General features: G+C 45.0%; 1 long non-coding RNA gene across 1 annotated transcript in view; it reads left to right on the forward strand.

Annotated features, from left to right (window-relative positions):
- The first annotated feature begins 230 nt into the window (after positions 1-230).
- The window catches only part of LOC149461761 (uncharacterized), a 28,308-nt gene continuing 7,829 nt past the window's right edge, over positions 231-20,709 (forward strand). The window contains exon 1 of the long non-coding RNA XR_016312770.1: positions 231-897. This is a non-coding gene — a long non-coding RNA (uncharacterized LOC149461761). The remainder of the gene's footprint in view (positions 898-20,709) is intronic.

A 20,709-nucleotide genomic window follows, 5' to 3' on the forward strand; every position in this document is an offset into this window, starting at 1 on the left:
TGCTGAGCCTAATTATCCATAGAGCACATGTGATGTAAATAGCAGATAACATGTTACACCCATACATTTCTTATAAAGAAGCTAAAGATAAGGAACATTTCAAACCACTGTTGTATGATAAGAACAGAAAGCTCCAAACATATCTTCACAAACAGACAGGAGCATATTAGCATTATGAAATAGTTCAAGTCAATTCTGTTCCAGCAGCTAGCAGCAGTACCATTTTTTGCCCCTTGTTTTTGTGTTTAGCCCCTACTTTTTTGTTTATGTTTACTATAAGGCTTCATGATGTGGGACAATTTTTCTTAGCTCTCCTAAAAGCCTTCCCTCCTGGCAGCAGCATTTCGGCAAAAAAAAACAAAAAAAAAACCCCGCCTTGCAACATGAAAAATGAGAAATGGAAAATGCGACATGGAAAATGCGACATGGAAAATGCGACATGGCAAATGAGACATGGAAAATGCGACATGGAAAAAATTGCAACATATGCAACATGGAAAATGAGACATGGAAAATGAGACATGGAAAATGAGACATGGAAAATGCGACATGGAAAATGAGACATGGAAAATGCGACATGGAAACAATTGCAACATATGCGACATGGAAAATGAGACATGGAAAAAATTGCAACTTTTGCAACATGAAAATTGAGACATGGAAAATGCGACATGGAAAATTGCAACATGGAAAAAATTTCAACATATGCAACATGAAAAATTGCGACATGAAAAATGAGACATGGCAAATGTGACATGGAAAAATACAATAAATGCCACATCGAAAAACAACATATACATGAAAAATGCAACATGAAAAATGTGAGAAAGGAGACATGGAAAATGTGCCAAAGGCAACATGGAAAAATGCAACAAATGCGACATGGAAAGCTGTAAAGTGAGTTACAGGTTTAGGCGCATTTAGCCACGTCAAGCATTTGGGTGTTAATTAATTTCATTGGCCAAAATAAATAATTTATTCTGCTTATTAAAATGAATTGGCGCTCAAGCGCTATAATGCGCCTATCGTTAATGCATGTTTAGACACGTTTACACGCATCAACCATTTTTTCTGCCAAAACTCTGCTGCTCCTGATCGCTCCCCTGTCACCATTTTTCTCTTGGTGTCAGGTAAACTCATTAGAAGTGACTGATGCTTATAGCAAAGGAATGTGGCAGTGGACAGAAATGACAGTATTCTGGATTGAGACAAGTACACACTATAGAGGGATATGCTTTGTTCATATTTCATGTCTGACGTTCACAACCACTTTAAATTTAGATTATTCCTAGATGGTAAGCTCAAAAGGGCAGGGCCCTCTAACCCTCGTGTATCGTGTATTGTGTTGCTACTGTATTGTCTCATGTCTTGTCCCCCATTCTAATGTACAGCGCTGAGCAAACCCTTTGGCGCTATATAAATACTCTATAATAATAATAATTATTCAAAAGCAAGGTCTTCTTCTAAGTCCATACCTATTCAACTAAATGTGATCTCAGTGTCAGATAGTATAGAATAACTTGGTCATCACTTAGTTGTCACAGCATGAGGAAAGTACTGCCGATAACCGGGAACTGTGATAGAGACATCTGCATTGACAATCAGATTGATTATCAGTGCGCTGATTATCAGTGCAGCCCCAAAAGTGCCTATCAGTGCTCAACAGTGCTGTCCATCAGTGCCCAGCAGTGCTGCCAATCTGTGCCCAGCAGTGCTGCCAATCTGTGCCTGTCAGAGCTGCCAATCTGTGCCCATCATGGCCATCACTAAGTGATGCCTATCAGTACTGCCAGTCAGTGCCGCCAGTCAGTGCCCTCCAGTGCTGCCTATCAGTGCCCATCAGTGCCGCCTATCAGTACTCATCATTGGCGCCTGTCAGTGCTGCATATCAGTGCAGCCTATCAGTGTTGCCTATCAGTCAGTATCAGTGCAGCCTCATCAACGCACATCAGTGAAGGAGAAAATTTACCCGTTTGCTAAATTTTACCATAGAAACAAAGAAAAACTTTTTTTTTAAATTTTCAGTCTTTTTTCGTTTATAGTGCAAAAAATAAATGAAGTGATTAATTACCACCAAAAGGAAGCTCTATTTGTGTGAAAAAATGATAAAAACTTCATATGGGTACAGTGTTGCATGACCGCGCAATTGTCATTCAAAGTGCAACAGCACTGAAAGCTGAAAAGTGGTCTGGGCAGGAAGGGGGTAAAAGAACCCTGTAGGCAAGTGGTTAATTACATTCTCTACATTATGAATTGATACTTACACTACTGCACTTTCTAAATGTATAGATGTATTTATAAAAGTTTGTAACTTTATGTAAGGTATTACTTTGCATATCACTTGTGACTTCTAACCCATCATATAGCTGTCAGAGGTTGAACTGGTTGCTTGAATTTCTCAATTTTTCAGTACATGGTTTCTGTTCCTATAATCATATTAAAACCCCCATCCATCATTTGTCTGTGGTAGAAGATGCATACCCCCTCCCTTCCATTTATCCTTTTTATCTTTTCATTCTTATTCCTTTATAAGTGATTTCACATCCCCCACTATATAGCCTCCTTCTTCCTTTTCCTCGGAGCACATCCCCCATCACACTGTGTCCCCTGAGAGTGCTGGTGTGTCTCTATTTATGTCCTTACATCAAGGTGATATACAAAGGCAGCATGGCTCTTAGGATACAAGAACCAAAGGAAAGAGCTTAGCAAGCATGGATCCTCGATGATCATGGATCCATGCAGATCATTCCTTTATGCCCCAGAGGCATACCTATCATAGCACACATACAGCTTAAATAGTAACTCCACCTTGAAAAAAAAATCCACATATTTGTGTAATGAGATGTGATGAGGCTGAAGCATTATGGGTGGAACTGCACATGGGGGTAATCATTGGAGTTTGTTATAGGCCTCCCAGTGTTAATGAGGAGGTGGAAACTCAACTCCTTGCACAGATCGAAAGGGCTGCAAGGGCTGGGACGGTGATAATAATGGGGGATTTTAACTACCCGGAATTTGACTGGAGTAATGATACTGCAGGAACAGTTAAAGAGCAAAAATGTTTAAACCTACTACAGGACAATTTTATGGTACAGTTCATAGAGGCCCCAACTAGGAATGATGCTCTGCTGAACCTGGTAATCTAAAACCATGCAGAACTTATTACGAATGTCCATATAAAAGAACATCTGGGTAGCAGAGACCATAAAATTATTTCATTTATTGTTAGCTGTAAACATCAAGCACATACGAGAAAAATATTAACGCTCAACTTCAAGAGAGCTAATTTTCCAAGGCTGAGAGCTGCTCTCCAAGACTTAGACTGGGATGGAATATTGGCATCGATGAACACAACACAGAAATGGGAGTCCTTCAAAAAGACTGTATGTGAACACACTGCAAAATATATTCCCATGGGCAACAAGTTTAAAAGGCTAAAAATCAAACCTATGTGGCTTATGGCCAAAGTTAAAAAAGCTATAGATAATAAGAAAAGAGCTTTTATGAAATATAAAAATGAAGGACTGCTATCATCCTTTAAACATTGCAAAGAATATAACAGAATATGAAAAAAGGAAATAAAGGCCGCAAAGAATGAAAATGAATGACAGATTGCAAAAGATAGCAGGACCAACCCCATAAATTCTTCAAATATATTTATAGTAAAAAGGTTTGGTCCGAGCATGTAGGCCCTTTACAAAATAATCTAGAGTGGGTGACTGGGGAAAAAGAGTAGGCAATTTTATTAAGTACCTTCTTCAGCTCTGTGTATACAAAGGAGCATGGGGGAGCTCTTGTCCGCAATTGATATGATCCAGAAATATTCAGACAGAATAAAGATGAATAAAGCACCTGGACCAGATAGCATACACCCACGGGTCCTTAAAGAATTGATTTCTGTCATTTCAAAGCCATTGTTTCTCATTTTTAGGGACTCTTTAATGACTGGAAAAGTACCGCTGGATTGGTGTAAGGCCAATGTGGTGCCAATATTTAAAAAGGGGTTAAAATCTTTACCAAGTAATTATAGACCTGTTAGTTTAACTTCTATAGCTGGGAAGATACTGGAGAGTTTAATAAAAGACCACAAAGATGAGTTCTTGCTGGAAAAAAATATTTGAAGCAACAGACAGCATGGATTCATGAAAGAACCGAAGTTGCCAAATAAATCTGATTTCTTTTGATGAGGAGGTGAGCAAAACCTTGGACAGAGGGGTGGCGGTGGACGTGGTATACTTGGACAGAGGGGTGGTGGTGGACGTGGTATACTTGGACAGAGGGGTGGCGGTGGACGTGGTATACTTGGACAGAGGGGTGGCGGTGGACGTGGTATACTTGGACAGAGGGGTGGCGGTGGACGTGGTATACTTGGACAGAGGGGTGGTGGTGGACATGGTATACTTGGATTTTGCAAAGGCGTTTGACACAGTTCCCCACACACGGCTAATGTGTAAGGTGAAGTCTACAGGCTTGGAAAAATCTGTATGTAAATGGATAGAAAACTGGCTAAAAGATCGTATTCAGAGTGTAGTGGTCAATGACTTATACTCTGAATGGTCTAGGGTTGTCAGTGGTATACCCCAAAGTTCAGTGTTGGGACCCTTATTATTTAATATATTTATAAACAATATAGGGTCTGGGATTAAAAACCTCAATTCAGTCTTTGCAGATGACACCAAGCTGTGCCGTGGAATAACGTCCTTACAGGATGTCTCCAACTTACAAGCCGACCTCAATGCTCTGTTTAATTGGGCAACTATGTGGCAAATGAGGTTTAATGTTGATAAATGTAAGGTTCTGCACTTGGGGGCTAAGAATATGCATGCATCATACATACTAGGGGGGGTACAACTGGGGGAATCAATGGTGGAGAAGCATCTGGGAGTTCTGGTAGATCACAAGCTTAATAATGGCATGCAATGCCAAGCTGCGGTTTCTAAAGTGAGCAAAATCCTCTCTTGTATTAAAAGAGGTATAGACTCCAGAGAGAGAGATATCATATTACCCCGGTACAAATCATTAGTAACACCTCGTCTGGAATATGCAGTTCAGTTTTGGGCACCAATTCACAAAAAGAACATTGGGGAACTGGAGAAAGTACAGAGAAGAGCAACTAAACTGATAAGAGGCATGGAGGAGATCAGCTATGAGGAAAGATTAGAGGAACTGAATTTATTTTCTCTTGAGAAGAGGAGATTAAGGGGGGATATGATCAACATGTATAAATACACCAGTGGCTCATATAGTGCAGGGGTGTCCAAACTATGGCCCTCCAGAACTGCAAGTCCCATGATCCACAGGCAAGACTCCCAGAGGCAGAGGCATGATGGGACTTGTAGTACTTCAACAGCTGGAGGGCCATAGTTTGGACACACCTGATATAGTGAACTCGGTGTAGAGTTATTCACCCTGAGGTCATCACAGAGGACAAGGGGGCACTCTTTACGTCTGGAGGAAAAGAAATTTAATCTCCAAATACAGAAAGGTTTCTTCACAAGAGTTGGTTCTGGCCAGCTCGGTGGATTGCTTTAAAAAAGTCCTGGATTCTTTCTTGGATACACAAAATATAACTGGTTACTAACATTTATAAGTAAAGTTGATCCAGGAAATATCCAATTGCCTCTCAGGGGATCAGGAAGGATTTTATTCTCCTGCAGGATCATGCTTTGCTGTTTTTTTTTTTGCCTTCCTCTGGATCAACTGTGGGTATAGGATTATAACTTTTTTTTTTTTTGGTTGAACTGGATGGACTTTTGTCTTTTTCAGCCAGACTAACTATGTAACTATGTATATTTTGCAGGAAAAATGTGCATTTATTATATTTTGGCACAGCAGCCTGCAAAGCATTGCACCTGCAAACAGTGAGTGACAGATGGGAAGCATAGCCATGGTGGCAGATGGGACTTGTAGTTCATTCATTCATTGATCTATATGTCTGAATGAATGACACAGCTGTGAGGGCAGAGTTCTGTAAAACAGTGCAGAATTCATAGGAAGAGATCCCCTGCATGCTTTCATAGGGGTGGGGAGGGTTTACTTGGCACCATATTACGTTATACACCCCGAGATGCTTCAAAAAGTGGAGTTAGCCTTTAAATATAGAACCTTTTAACGTGCATGTTTTAGTGCTCATTACTGCAAGATAGGAAATGTGTACTTGTGGGGAGTAGAAAATGTGCTCTGTCCTTGGTCCTGATAGGGACCCTAAGCAGATCTAAATGTAGGCTGGAATCTTCTCTGCCATAGGACATTGTCACGTGACACCTTTTCCTATATGACATCCTGGCTGACCAGAGCAGATCATTTCTACCTGACTTGGCAAGTACGCTTTGAGTCCCTGGTCTGTTCAATTTCATTACACTGCATTCTGTAGTGTGTACAGCAGGTTGATTTTTGGGAAGTTGTGGTGCGCTGCAATGCACATGCGTTGGCAAGGTGTATTGAAATGCCAATAAAGCAGACCTTCACCCTAATCTGTCACTTTTCATAATTCTCCTCCACCCCCACAACCCTCTACATAATGGGATAATTTTTTTTTTATTTTGGGGGGGGGGGTGTAAAGTACTTTTTTAAACGTTCGCAACCCTGCTCACATAGTCAAGAATGATGCTCCCCTGACCTAAGCTTCCTGAGACACTGAAATCACGCATCCCAGGTGCTGAAGTGCACATGTTCAAACTCTATCCCACTGTGCATACACCACCAAGAAAAGACAGTTGGCCTCCTACTGACAGCAAATGAGAAGATGGTAGTGTAGGTCCCGGAGTGCTTAGACACAATGGCACCTTACACCAGACGGCGTTAGATACGCTGGGCAGGTATGTTTTTGAAGGAAACCAACTCTCAAGGTAAAACAGGAAAACAAGAAAAGGGGGAATGAATTTCCTCTTTAAAGAGGAATTTCACCCTACCCCCCCCCCCAACTTTTTTTTATCCTCTACTTACCTGGTTGTAAGTTCTGCTAAAGACATCCGTAGACAGTTCGAATCATGTATGGGCAGGCTGAATGTACCCAAGTGATCGATCGATCAACTTGGGTACAACCAGCCTGCCGGATTTTGCATATGACTATCGCTAGCAGCTGTTATAGAAATCACTGTGTACCCCCCTTCCTTCCGCCAGGCCGGCATACCTCCCAATGATGCACTGACTGGCCCACCTCCTCAATGAAAGACTATGCCTCTTGAGATATGTGATGTGCCTATTCCAGGAGGCAAGGTTAATATTCTGTTATACAGTAAACTACTTGCCCAGGGGTGGACTGACAACTCATGGGGCCCCCGGGCAATAGGGATCATGGGGCCCCTGTGTCCTTGCCCAAACTCAAAAAAGCCTATGAAAAAGGTATCAGGGGCAACTCATGGGGCTCCCTATTGACCCCGGGCCCTCGGGCAGTGCCCGAGTTTCCAAATGGTCAGTCCGCCCCTGTACCTGTCTGTAGCAACCAAATTTGTCTTTAATTTTATGGAAAAATTCATTAAGAATTCTAAGTGGTCGGTATGGGCAAAGGCTCTAGATTTGTGTTCATTTTCTTGCACAAAATTGCAAGCTTGTTTAATTACTAATTCCCTATAATAGTTCCCATACAGGAGGCAGTGATCAGTGTGATTAGGCTTGCCATAATTAAGGAAGCCTGATCCCATCCAGATCTGACAGCTCCATATGATGCTCCAGCAAGGGCAAGCTTAGCGCTGACCCTTCATCCCTTTATATCCTGACAAATATGACCTACACAATTTCTATAGCTGAGTAAACACAGGTCATGCACTGGCTGAATCTAATTACCTCATTAATCAGCAGGAGAGCCTTTATAACTCTTGTGTGTCAGGTTTTAAAGGGAACCTGTAGTCAGAGAAATATAAGGACATCCATTGGCTTCAGTACTGTTAGGGCTCGTTTTACACTTGTGGTGCCCTCTGAAGAGTGATCCATGGCTGAGCACTGATCAGAGGGTATTTGACAGGCAGTGAGGAGGTGATATGTTGCCACCTTTTTTTAAACACTAAAACTTGCACCATTGCACTGCAACTGTGTGCAATGTACATGGTTGTGGTGCATTTATGGTGTGGCCCAGTTCAGCTGAATGGGTCATGTTTGGTGGACAGTAATGCTCATTGAACCCATCATTTTAGCCACATCCCAATGCAAAGCTGTGGCATATCTGCACCCCTGCCCGCTGCTTTTGCAGCTTAAAGTGGTTAGAAATGCTCACATATACCCAGTAAAGTGACTAGTCTCAGGTGATACACAGAGATTAAACAAATCCTCCTACATAAGTTATACTTAATTATCTGCAGTCTTCACTTCTCTACATCTCTACATCCAAAGTGCAGAATGTATACAGCTTGTCTAAGCTTTCAGAAATCAGGGGGAAAAGAGCTGAAGTTACACTCTACAAAGCTCAGTGAGGAAAGCTCTGAGAGCTGATTGGAGGAAAGGGACACACCTACCTTCAAACAGCTCACAAGAACAGAGAAAGAGCTGAGGCTGTAAATCACAGGATGTGTGCTGGAGCTCCCACCCCTGTCACCTTTTTACCTCTTGGTGTCAGGAAACTTGTTAGAAGTGACTCATGCTGATAGCAGAGGAATGAAGCAGCAGACAGAAATGACACTTAGTGGTCCTAACTGAGACAAGTACACCCTATAGAGGGATATGCTTTGTTCATAATTCATGTCTGAGGTTTACAACCACTTTACCCAGCGGCTTACACCTGGCGCTGTCTGTGATTGCTGTGTCCTACAGGCACAGATGATCACATGATGAGGTAAAAGGCCAATCACAGCGCCCTTTTACTATGTGATCAGCTGTGTCCAATGACACAACAGATCACCAAGTAAATACAGTTTCCGGTTATCAGCAGCACTTTCCTCACACTGATAACCGGCAAATGTCACAGAGGACACCTGCACTGATCATCAGTGCCCTGTTGATCAGTTCCCTGATGATCAGTGCCTATCAGTACCATCCATCAGTGCCGTCAGTCAGTGCCGCCAGTCAGTGCTGTCAGTCAATGCTGCCAGTCAGCGCCATCCATCAGTGCAGCCTATCAGTGCCCGTCAGTGCCACCAGTCAGTGCTGTCAGTCAGTGCTGCCAGTTAGTGTGGTCCATCAGTGCCGCCTATCAGTGCCCATCATTGCTGCATATCAGTGCAGCAGCATCAGTGCCTCCTCATCAATGCCCACCAGTGCCGCCTCATCAGTGCCACCTTATCAGTGCTGCCTATCAGTGCCCATCAGTGCAGCCTCATCAACGCACATCAGTGTAGGAGAAAGATTACCTGTTTGCAAAAATTTTACAATAGAAACAAAAACTTTTTTTTGCTATTTTGTTTATAGTGCAAAAAATAAAAACCCCGGTGGTGATTAAATACGTTGAGGTCCATAAATATTGGGACATCTACACAATTCTAACATTTTTGGCTCTATACACCACCACAATGGGTTTGAAATGAAACGAACAAGATTTGCTTTAACTGCAGACTGTCAGCTTTAATTTGAGGGTATTTACATCCAAATCAGGTGAACGGTGTAGGAATTACAACAGTTTGCATATGTGCCTCCCACTTGTTAAGGGACCAAAAGTAATGGGACAATTGGCTTCTCAGCTGTTCCATGGCCAGGTGTGTGTTATTCCCTCATTATCCCAATTACAATGAGCAGATAAAAGGTCCAGAGTTCATTTTAAGTGTGCTCTTTGCATTTGGAATCTGTTGCTGTCAACTCTCAAGATAAGATCCAAAGAGCTGTCACTATCAGTGAAGCAAGCCATCATTAGGCTGAAAAAACAAAACAAACCCATCAGAGAGATAGCAAAAACATTAGGCATGGCCACAACAACTGTTTGGAACATTATTGAAAAGAAGGAATGCACCGGTGAGCTCAGCAACACCAAAAGACCCGGAAGACCACGGAAAACAACTGTGGTGGATGACCGAAGAATTCTTTCCCTGGTGAAGAAAACACCCTTCACAACAGTTGGCCAGATCAAGAACACTCTCCAGGAGGTAGGTGTATGTGTGTCAAAGTCAACAATCAAGAGAAGACTTCACCAGAGTGAATACAGAGGGTTCGCCACAAGATGTAAACCATTGGTGAGCCTCAAAAACAGGAAGGCCAGATTAGAGTTTGCCAAACGACATCTAAAAAAGCCTTCAAAGTTCTGGAACAACATCCTATGGACAGATGAGACCAAGATCAACTTGTACCAGAGTGATGGGAAGAGAAGAGTATGGAGAAGGAAAGGAACTGTTCATGATCCTACGCATACCACCTCATCAGTGAAGCATGGTGGTGGTAGTGTCATGGCGTGGGCATGTATGGCTGCCAATGGAACTGGTTCTCTTGTATTTATTGATGATGTGACTGCTGACAAAAGCAGCAGGATGAATTCTGAAGTGTTTCGGGCAATATTATCTGCTCATATTCAGCCAAATGCTTCAGAACTCATTGGACGCTTCACAGTGCAGATGGACAATGACCCAAAGCATACTGCAAAAGCAACCAAAGAGTTTTTTAAGGGAAAGAAGTGGAATGTTATGCAATGGCCAAGTCAATCACCTGACCTGAATCCGACTGAGCATGCATTTCACTTGCTGAAGACAAAACTGAAGGGAAAATGCCCCAAGAACAAGCAGGAACTGAAGACATTTGCAGTAGAGGCCTGGCAGAGCATTACCATGGATGAAACCCAGCGTCTGGTGATGTCTATGCGTTCCAGACTTCAGGCTGTAATTGACTGCAAAGGATTTGCAACCAAGTATTAAAAAGGGAAAGTTTGATTTATGATTATTATTCTGTCCCATTACTTTTGGTCCCTTAACAAGTGGGAGGCACATATGCAAACTGTTGTAATTCCTACAGCGTTCAGCTGATTTGGATGTAAATACCCTCAAATTAAAGCTGACAGTCTGCAGTTAAAGCACATTTTGTTCGTTTCATTTCAAATCCATTGTGGTGGTGTATAGAGCCAAAAATGTTAGAATTGTGTTGATGTCCCAATATTTATGGACCTTACTGTACCACCAAAAGAAAGCTCTATTTGTGTGAAAAAAAAATTGATAAAAATTTCATATGGATACAGTGTTGTATGACCATGCAATTGTCATTCAAAGTGCAACAGCACTGAAAGCTGAAAATTAGCCTGAGCAGGAAGGGGGTAAAAGTGCTCAGTAGGCAAGTGGTTAAGGAGCCGCAGTTGGGTGGTGGTAAAAACGGAGTCCAACTGCTCATTTTCACTGCTCCTCAACGTCAAGTTTAAACAAGGTCCAAATCACTCCATCTGAACAAGTATGTAGATTGGGAGCTTTGACATTAATATACTTATTTGGCAGAGAAGGTAAGTATCAGCAGAAAGGAGGGGTCATAGGACCATCAAGAGAACCTGTCACTTTGTGAGAGATTTACTTTGTATGTAATGTTCATGTTGAGAGTGCTGTGTTAAATCCTGGCACTGTATAAATAATAATAGTAGTATTATCATTAACAGTAGTAGGGTAGTACCCTCTAAAATAGCCGAGGATGGCTGCTGGGGAATTACAAGCTGGCCAATTGAATAGTACAGTTCCTAGAGCCTGTCTTAGACAATGCATACAGTACACTGAATTTTCTAGTGCTAATTGTAGCCTACAGACTCCCTAGTTGCTACCTTCTCTTCATTATGTAAATGTGAGAGCGGAGCTAGGTTGACAAATCTATTGTGGCTTATTTAATGATGAGTTATATTTGGATTCGGTTCCTGCATATTTGTACTGGGTGTGCTGCGTATATCTACCTAATCCGCTGTGGGATCTGGGCCAGGATGTGTGCAATTAGCAACTCACCACCATAATAAGAACCCATAAAATCAGCAGGTATTGGGAAAAGCAACATTTCACAGCTCTGACTGTACTCGTTGTATGGCATGAATCTGCATATCATTTGGATGTTCTTCCTGAATTTGCATTCCTTTCCTTTGAGAGTACAGCAAGTAGTTCTCTATGATTTAGGAATCTGCCTGCACATGGGGTAGACCTGAAATATTTATTTATTTATTACAGGTACTTATATAGTGCTGTCAATTTACACAGTGCTTTACATATATATTGTACATTCACATCAGTCCCTAACTCTTAAGGGGTGTACAATCTAAAGTCCCTAACTGACATTCATACATGCAAATACTAGGGACAATTTAGATAGGAGCTAATTAACCTACCAACATGTCTTGGGAGTGTGGGAGGAAACCCACACAGGCACAGGGAGAACATGCAAACTCCAGGCAGGTGGTGCCGTGGCTGGGATTTGAACCAACAACCCTAGTACTGCCAGGTGGAAGTGCTAACCATTTAGCCACTGTACTGTCCTCTAAAAAATAGACAAAAAAGCAGAGCAAGACAAAGTAGTGGCCAAAGATGGATCAAAATTCGGCTGGTTCAGTGGGGAACAGATGAATTTTGAACCATCTATGGCTGTCTCCACCAGACAGAAGTTGATTTAAAGACCAGGCAGTGGGAAAAGCGAATGGATTTCTCAGATGCATTACTAGAGGGGTCATGAGTAGGAAGAAGGAGGTCCTGATTCCCCTATATAGATCTTTAGTTAGACCTCATTTAGAATACTGTGTCCAGTTCTGGAGACCTCATTGACAAAAGGATACTGATTAGACAGACAGAGTCCAGAGATGGGTAACAAAAATGGTGAAAGGTCTGGGGGATAAAACATATCAGAAAAGACTTCAGCAACTTAATATGTACAGTCTGGAGCAGGGGTGGGCAAACTTTTTGACTTGAGGGCCGCAATGGGTTCATATATTGGACCCGGGGGCCGGACCAAGAGTAGATGAATGATGTGTATGTGTCATCCATAGTAAGTATAGTAATATTCCCCCACATAGTAATTCATCCCCCATAGTAATTCATCCCCCATAGTAATTAATCCCCCATATAGTAATTCATCCCCCATAGTAATTAATCCCCCATATAGTAATTCATCCCCCATATAGTAATTCATCCCCCATAGTAATTCATCCCCCATAGTAATTCATCCCCCATAGTAATTAATCCCCCATATAGTAATTCATCCCCCATAGTAATTCATCCCCCATATAGTAATTCATCCCCCATAGTAATTCATCCCCCATATAGTAATTCATCCCCCATATAGTAATTCATCCCCCATAGTAATTAATCCCCCATATAGTAATTCATCCCCCATAGTAATTCATCCCCCATATAGTAATTCAGCCCCCCTATAGTAATTCATCCCCCCTATAGTAATTCATTCCCCATAGTAATTCATCCCCCATAGTAATTCATCCCCCATATAGTAATTCATCCCCCATATTAATTCATCCCCCATATAGTAATTCATCCCCCCTATAGTAATTAATTCCCCATATTAATTCATCCCCCATATTAAGTCCCCAAGTCCCCCCTGTGTCAATTCACTTACCTTTGCTCCGCGCATTCCTCTCGCCGTGTTCCCGCGCCGCTCCGGTGTAGCATGAAAATCTGTCTCCTATGAGGATCTGTCCCCCTCGACGTATCTGCGCATGTGCCAGTTTCAGGCATTAGCAGCCGATCGGCGATCTCCGGCACATGCGCAGATACGTCAAGGGGGACAGATCCTCATAGGAGACAGATTTTCATGCTACACCGGTCTTCAGGGCGGACTGTGAGAGGAGCCTAGCGGGAGCCTAGCTCCGCGGGCCGGTTTAAAAGGTCCGCCGGGCCGTATACGGCCCGCGGGCCGTAGTTTGCCCATTGCTGGTCTGGAGGAAAGAAGGGAAATGGGACACATGATGGAAACCTTTAAATACACCAAGGGGGTGAATAAGGTTCAAGAGGGCAATATTTTCAATATAAACCCAAGACCAAGGATATTGGAGACATGACCTCAAACTAACTGGAGGGAAGTTCAAAACTAATCTCAGAAAATGTTCTGTATATCACATCCTTGTTTTGAGTAGGGAGCCATGTATTGGGCATTCACTGCAATTTCACCCCTTATCAATAAAGAACAGGAAGTATCTCATATCTGTCAAAATTAAAGATTTCCCATCCACCACTGCAGTTTCATTTCAGCTTCTAGAAGAACACACCAGTGAAAACCTCCATTCTCCCTTTGATACACATATGTTTGTAAGATATTTTATTGTGTTTGTCAGAGTCATATATACTGTATATTTAAATCACATTTCTATATATTTATTTGTGATTTGTAGGTAGCTGTTTGCAAGAAATGTGTTCATTGTAAGCTTTGGTGAGAGACATATATACAAGCATATTATAACTTCAGTTTATGCATTTGTATTGCTGTTTTACAGAACTATTCACAGATGTAAGTTCAGTTTTGGAATGAAACACAGTGCTGCTTCTGTCAGTTTTGTTAGCTAGCTGTCGGTTAACCGTTAGTAGGACAACATAGAAATGATTATTTCACTAAAAGGGTAGTTGATTCTGGGAATAGATTCCAGCAGAGGTAGCGAGTCAGTCAACAATAAGTGGCTTCAAACATGCATGGAACAAAGATAGATCTATACTCAGACAAAAATATTAACAAGAAAAAAAAATACAAAATGTATAAACAAAATAGGCAGACTCGATGGACCACTTGGTCATTTTTCTGCCATCACTTTGTTTCTAAACAGGAATGTTGGAAAATTTTTGTGGATCAGCGACTGCAGATTCTGATCAATATATTCTGAGACCAGAGAATCCCGCTGTCAAAATACAATACCACATGGGGGAGGATTCCTCCATCCACCTCCCTTTTGTGGATGGGGAATGGAGAAATCAATTCCTAAAGCGATTCTAAAGGTTAATTTACTTTTAAATAACGAACATGGCTATACTTACCTACTGTGTACAATGGTTTTGCACAGAGCAGCCTGGATTCTCTTCTCAGGTCCCACGCAGGTTCTGCTGGCTCCTCCTGTTTGTTGGGTGCCCCCCACAGCAAGCAACTTGCTACAGGGGCACCCGCTGCTCCATGTGTCCATTCACACACAGAGCAGTAGCTTGGCCCCATTCCCTCTCTCTTCTCATTGGCTGACTGGCTGTGATTGACAATGGCTCCTGCTTGCTGTCTCAGCCAATGATGAGGCAGAGACCCGGGACAGTGGAGGCTGTTATTCACATTGCTGGACCGCAATGCGGCTCAAGTAAGTATTGAGGGGGCTGGGGGGGCTGCTCCACACAGAAGGGTTTTACCTTCATGCATAGAATGCATGAAGGTAAAAAAACCTTCAACCTTTACAACTACATTAAGTGTCATAGATACTCATTATAAATCTGTCTAACAGTAGTGCAACAAATGGTGCCATCTGTGGCAGAATCATGTGAATTGTATACAGATCTGTCTCAGAAACACTGGTCTGTTTATCGTGTAGACATGTGCGATTCCTTTTCCAAGAACAAGAGATTTGTATTTCTAATCATCCCAAATCTTATAGTGTAACTATGGCGCACTGGCAGCAAGCCCATCAATGTTTTTTCTACAAAGGGAAGGAAACACTTATCAGTCTCATAAATCTTCCAGCATGAAAATCTCTACAAGTGACCACAAATATTTCTGACACAGAGTATCACTGATATTTATCATTGACTCTTACACCCCCCGATTATTTCATGATAATTATATTATTATGCAGAAGACTATGCCCTGCCTTTAGTTAAATAGCTGCCTGTGATAACTTTTAGTATGGCACCTCTTCTCTAGTAAAGAAGCACACATGGCCCACTTCCCTTGTAACCACTTACACTAAAAATGACATCAAGGATGAAGTAAAGATCTCCTCCTAGACCTCCCTTAATAAATGTGTACATTTGTCAGGCTCCGCCCAACGGGATCTCTAGTGGTCCACGGCACGGGGTTTCCCAGGACGCGGAGTCTAAGTCCCAGTCTGCCTTTTCACCAGGGCCCCTGATGGTGGGGATGGACTTGGTGCAAGACTGAAACCAGGTCGCGTCCCTGGGCACCCCCGGCGGTGGCAGAGGGGTCCCGCTGAGGGTATGTGCCCGGGTTGAGCCTGCTGTGAAGGGGACGACAGATCCCGATCCGAGCGGGATGGATGGGATGACAGATCCCGATCCGAGCTGGATGGATGGGATGACAGATCCCGATCCGAGCGGGATGGATGGGCAACTATCAGGAGTAGGCGAGGTCAGACTAGCCGGGTCGGTATTGTGCGGGCAGCGTGGTACAGGGGGAGTAAGCGGAGAATGGTCGGGGTCACAAGCCAGGTTCAGCAGGTAGCGGGCAGCGCGGTACAGAGGGTCAGGCAGAAGGATGGTCAGGGACGAGCCGGGGTCAGAGCAGGAGAAGGTCAGCATAAACAGAACAGGCAGAGTTTGGCAACAAGGAAGCGTACTTACAGGACAGGAACAAGACCTTGCGGCAACTTGGAGATGCACAGGGCAGCTTTAAATGGAGCGCCCTGCTCTCCCATTGGTGCGGCCGTGATGGCTACTGCGCATGCGCGGCCGCCACGATCGCCGAGGACTCTGCGCTCGCCGGCTGGGACGGATCGGCGGTCTGCGCATGCGCGCGCCGCCGAGGACCCGGGATCCCTGACATTGCCCCCCCCCTACGGGCAACCTCCGGATGCCCAACCGACCCCTACTCAACGGCTGGTACGGAAAAAATTCCCGCACAAGCCTTGGGGCGTGCACATTTTGGGCCGGCTCCCATGAATTTTCCTCCGCCCCATATCCTTTCCATTTAACCAGAAACTGAGTTTGGCCTCCCCTCCTCCTGCAATCTAAGATAGCTTCAACTTCAAATTCCTCCTCCCCATCCACGTCTACTGCCTCCGGTGGCTTAGACCTTCGATCCGGGAAGGGGTCTGGAGTTGCTGGTTTCAACAGGGACACATGGAAGACCGGATGAACCTTCACAGATTCGGGCAGTGCCAGCTCGTATGCCACCTCGTTGATCTTACGTTTGACCCGGAAAGGCCCCAAGAACTTGGGAGCCAATTTCTTCGAAGGGCAGGACATTTTTAAATTTGCGGTGGACAACCAAACCTGGTCCTCTGGCCGCAAACTCAATTCCCCTCTTCTTTTCCTATCAAACGCCCTCTTATTGTCATCCTGGGCCTTTGCCATTGCTTCCTGCAATACCTTGCTATTGGTTGACAGAAAGGTCAACATATCCTGCGTGGCTGGGACTGCGACCTCCGGGATTAGATCTGGCAGGAATACAGGGTGGAACCCATAGTTTGCGAAAAACGGGGACTGTCTAGTAGCAGAGTGACTTGCATTATTATATGCGAATTCCGCAAGCGGCAGGAGAGTAACCCAGTCATTTTGGAGGAAGGTGGTATAGCACCTGAGGTACTGCTCTAGGGTCTGGTTTGTACGCTCCGTCTGGCCATTGGTCTGTGGGTGATAAGCTGAAGAGAACGATAACTTAATTCCCAGGGTTTCACATAGAGCTTTCCAGAACCTGGACGTAAACTGAACCCCTCTGTCAGATACAATGTCCCTGGGAATTCCGTGGAGTCTTACCACTTCCTTAATAAACACACGTGCTGTCTCAAGGGCTGTAGGTGTGTCCTTTAGAGGTACAAAATGGGCCATCTTGGACAGGCGGTCTACAATCACGAAGATTGCTGTGTGGTCCTGAGAGGGTGGAAGTTCCACGATAAAGTCAATGGAAATCATGGTCCATGGCCTGTCGGGTATGGGTAATGGGCGCAAGAGACCCCAAGCTTTATTCCTAGTGGGTTTGTTTCTCTGACAAACGGGACAGGTCTTTATGTAGGTTTCGCACTCCCTAGCCATATTAGGCCACCAGAAAGTACGCTACAGCAGCTCCAAGGTCTTACGTACCCCAAAGTGCCCAGCCAGTGGGTGATCGTGGCAGTATCCTAATACCAATGTACGGGCCTCCTCAGGGACCACAATCTGATCCTCTTTCCAAAAAAGTCCTTCCCTATTTAGTAAGGGGACACCAGGTGGACCTTGCATTCCTACGGATGCGGTCTGCAGTTGAGAATGGAGCTCCGATTGTCCGATTGGAGAACTAAGAAATTTCCTGGGGACAGGATAGTGTCTGGCTTGGGATTCTCTTCGGCATCCCCAAATATGCGGGAGAGCGCATCTGGTTTTGTGTTCTTAGACCCTGGCCTATAGGTTATATGGAAAAAGAACCGTGAAAAGAACAGCGCCCACCTGGCTTGACGTGGCCTCAGACGTTTAGCTGTCCTCAGATATTCTAGGTTCTTATGATCCGTAAAAATCAATATTGGGTGTACCGCCCCTTCTAACAAGTATCTCCATTCCTCTAGTGCCACCTTAATCGCCAAGAGCTCCCGATCCCCGATATCATAATTCCTTTCCGCAGGAGTTAGTTTCCTGGAGAAGAAAGCCACTGGGTGCATGAGTTCTTTGATGCCCTTCCTCTGGGACAGGATCGCCCCGACCGCATTCTCGGATGCGTCCACCTCCAAGATATATGGCAAGGACGAATCAGGGTGGCTCAGAATAGGAGCCGCCGTAAACAATTCCTTCAAGGCTTCGAAAGCCCTCTGTGCCTCGGGTGTCCATTGGAAGCGAACCCCCTGCCTGGTCAGCTGGGTGATAGGGGACACTAGGCCCGAAAAGTTCTTAATGAACTTTCTGTAGAAGTTCGCGAAGCCGATGAAGCGTTGGACCGCTTTCTTATCGGTGGGGGCTGGCCAATCTAAAATGGCCGAAACCTTTTGGGGATCCATGGCTATTCCCGTGGGAGAGATGGTTAGACCCAGAAACGAAATGCTACTCTGTTCAAAGCAGCACTTGTCTGTCTTGGCATATAAGCTGTGTTGGCGGAGCCGTTCTAACACGCGCCTCACGTGACCTCTATGGTCCTCCAAGGTTGGGGAAAAGACAAGGATATCGTCCAGGTATACAATGACGAAGATATCTAGGTAGTCCCTGAACACATCGTTTATGAAATGTTGGAAGGTGGCAGGGGCGTTGCATAGGCCGAAGGGCATAACCAAATATTCAAAGTGTCCGAATCTGGTACGGAATGCTGTCTTCTACTCGTCCCCCTCTCTGATATGAACTAAATTATAGGCACCTCTCAAGTCTAGTTTAGTGAAGACAGATGCTGACTTCAGCCTCTGAAACAGCTCGGGGACTAGTGGTAGCGGGTAACGGTTCTTTACTGTGACCTTATTCAAGTCCCGGTAATCTACGCAGGGCCGGAGGGACTTGTCCTTTTTCTCCACAAAGAAAATGCCCGCCCCGGCTGGTGACGTGGAGGGTCTAATAAACCCCTTATGGAGGTTTTCATCTATATATTCTTTTAGTACCCCTAACTCCCGCTCGGATAAGGGGAATATCCGCCCAAATGGGATTTCCGACCCTGGGAGGAGATCAATTGGGCAGTCATAAGCTCGGTGCGGGGGGAGAGTGTCCGCCCCCCGCTTGCTAAACACATCCAGAAAACTATGGTAGACTGACGGAATGACTTGCGCCAACTCCGCATCTGTCTCTAGACACAACAAAGTGCCGCCGGGGGTGTTCCAGTTGATCCTTGTCCTTGGTTGCATCTTTCCTGCCTGCGCTCCCGCAACCGGCGGTCAATTCGAATAGTCAAAGCTATCAAGGCCTCCAAAGTGCTAGGTATGTCTATTCGGGCCAATTCGTCCTTCAGGGATTCAGCTAACCCTACGCAAAACTGGTGGTGCAGAGCTGCCTCGTTCCATTGGCAGTCACTATCACTGTCACTGAATTCGGCGGCATAGTCCTCCACTGTCCGGTGACCCTGCCTGAGTGTATATAGGGCCCTCTCGGCCGTTGCGGTGCGCAGCAGGTCGTCATACAAGAGGGCCATAGCCTCAAAAAATACCGTCACTGACTGCAACAGTGGGTCTCGCTTCTCTCGGAGCCAGTGGGCCCAGTCTTGGGGTCCCCCCTGTAGTAGGGAAATAATGAACCCTACCCTCACCGATTCGGAGGAAAAGGTCTGAGGCTGGAGGTCAAAGTATAGCTGACAGGAGTTACGAAAGGCCCTGAATCTACTTCGGTCTCCGGAAAAACGTTCCGGTGTGGGGACACGGGGTTCTGGTGCGGGTAACAACCCCGGAGTCTCCCTAATGGGTTCCCCAGACCCCCTGGTAGAGGTAGCTAAGGTCTGCATGCGTCTGTCCAATACCGTATAACCTTCCTGTAGGCCCCTAATTCCCAGTGTAAGGGTCTCCATCTGTTGGCAGATGTCGTCCAGAGGGGAAGTTCCCCTTCCAGGCTCAGTCATGGCCGCAAGGTACTGTCAGGCTCCGCCCAACGGGATCTCTAGTGGTCCACGGCACGGGGTTTCCCAGGACGCGGAGTCTAAGTCCCAGTCTGCCTTTTCACCAGGGCCCCTGATGGTGGGGATGGACTTGGTGCAAGACTGAAACCAGGTCGCGTCCCTGGGCACCCCCGGCGGTGGCAGAGGGGTCCCGCTGAGGGTATGTGCCCGGGTTGAGCCTGCTGTGAAGGGGACGACAGATCCCGATCCGAGCGGGATGGATGGGATGACAGATCCCGATCCGAGCTGGATGGATGGGATGACAGATCCCGATCCGAGCGGGATGGATGGGCAACTATCAGGAGTAGGCGAGGTCAGACTAGCCGGGTCGGTATTGTGCGGGCAGCGTGGTACAGGGGGAGTAAGCAGAGAATGGTCGGGGTCACAAGCCAGGTTCAGCAGGTAGCGGGCAGCGCGGTACAGAGGGTCAGGCAGAAGGATGGTCAG

Source organism: Staurois parvus, unplaced genomic scaffold (genome assembly GCF_062004578.1).
Source record: "Staurois parvus isolate SC_StPar_1 unplaced genomic scaffold, SC_StPar_1.0 ptg000192l, whole genome shotgun sequence".
Classification (NCBI taxonomy): Eukaryota; Metazoa; Chordata; class Amphibia; order Anura; family Ranidae; genus Staurois; species Staurois parvus.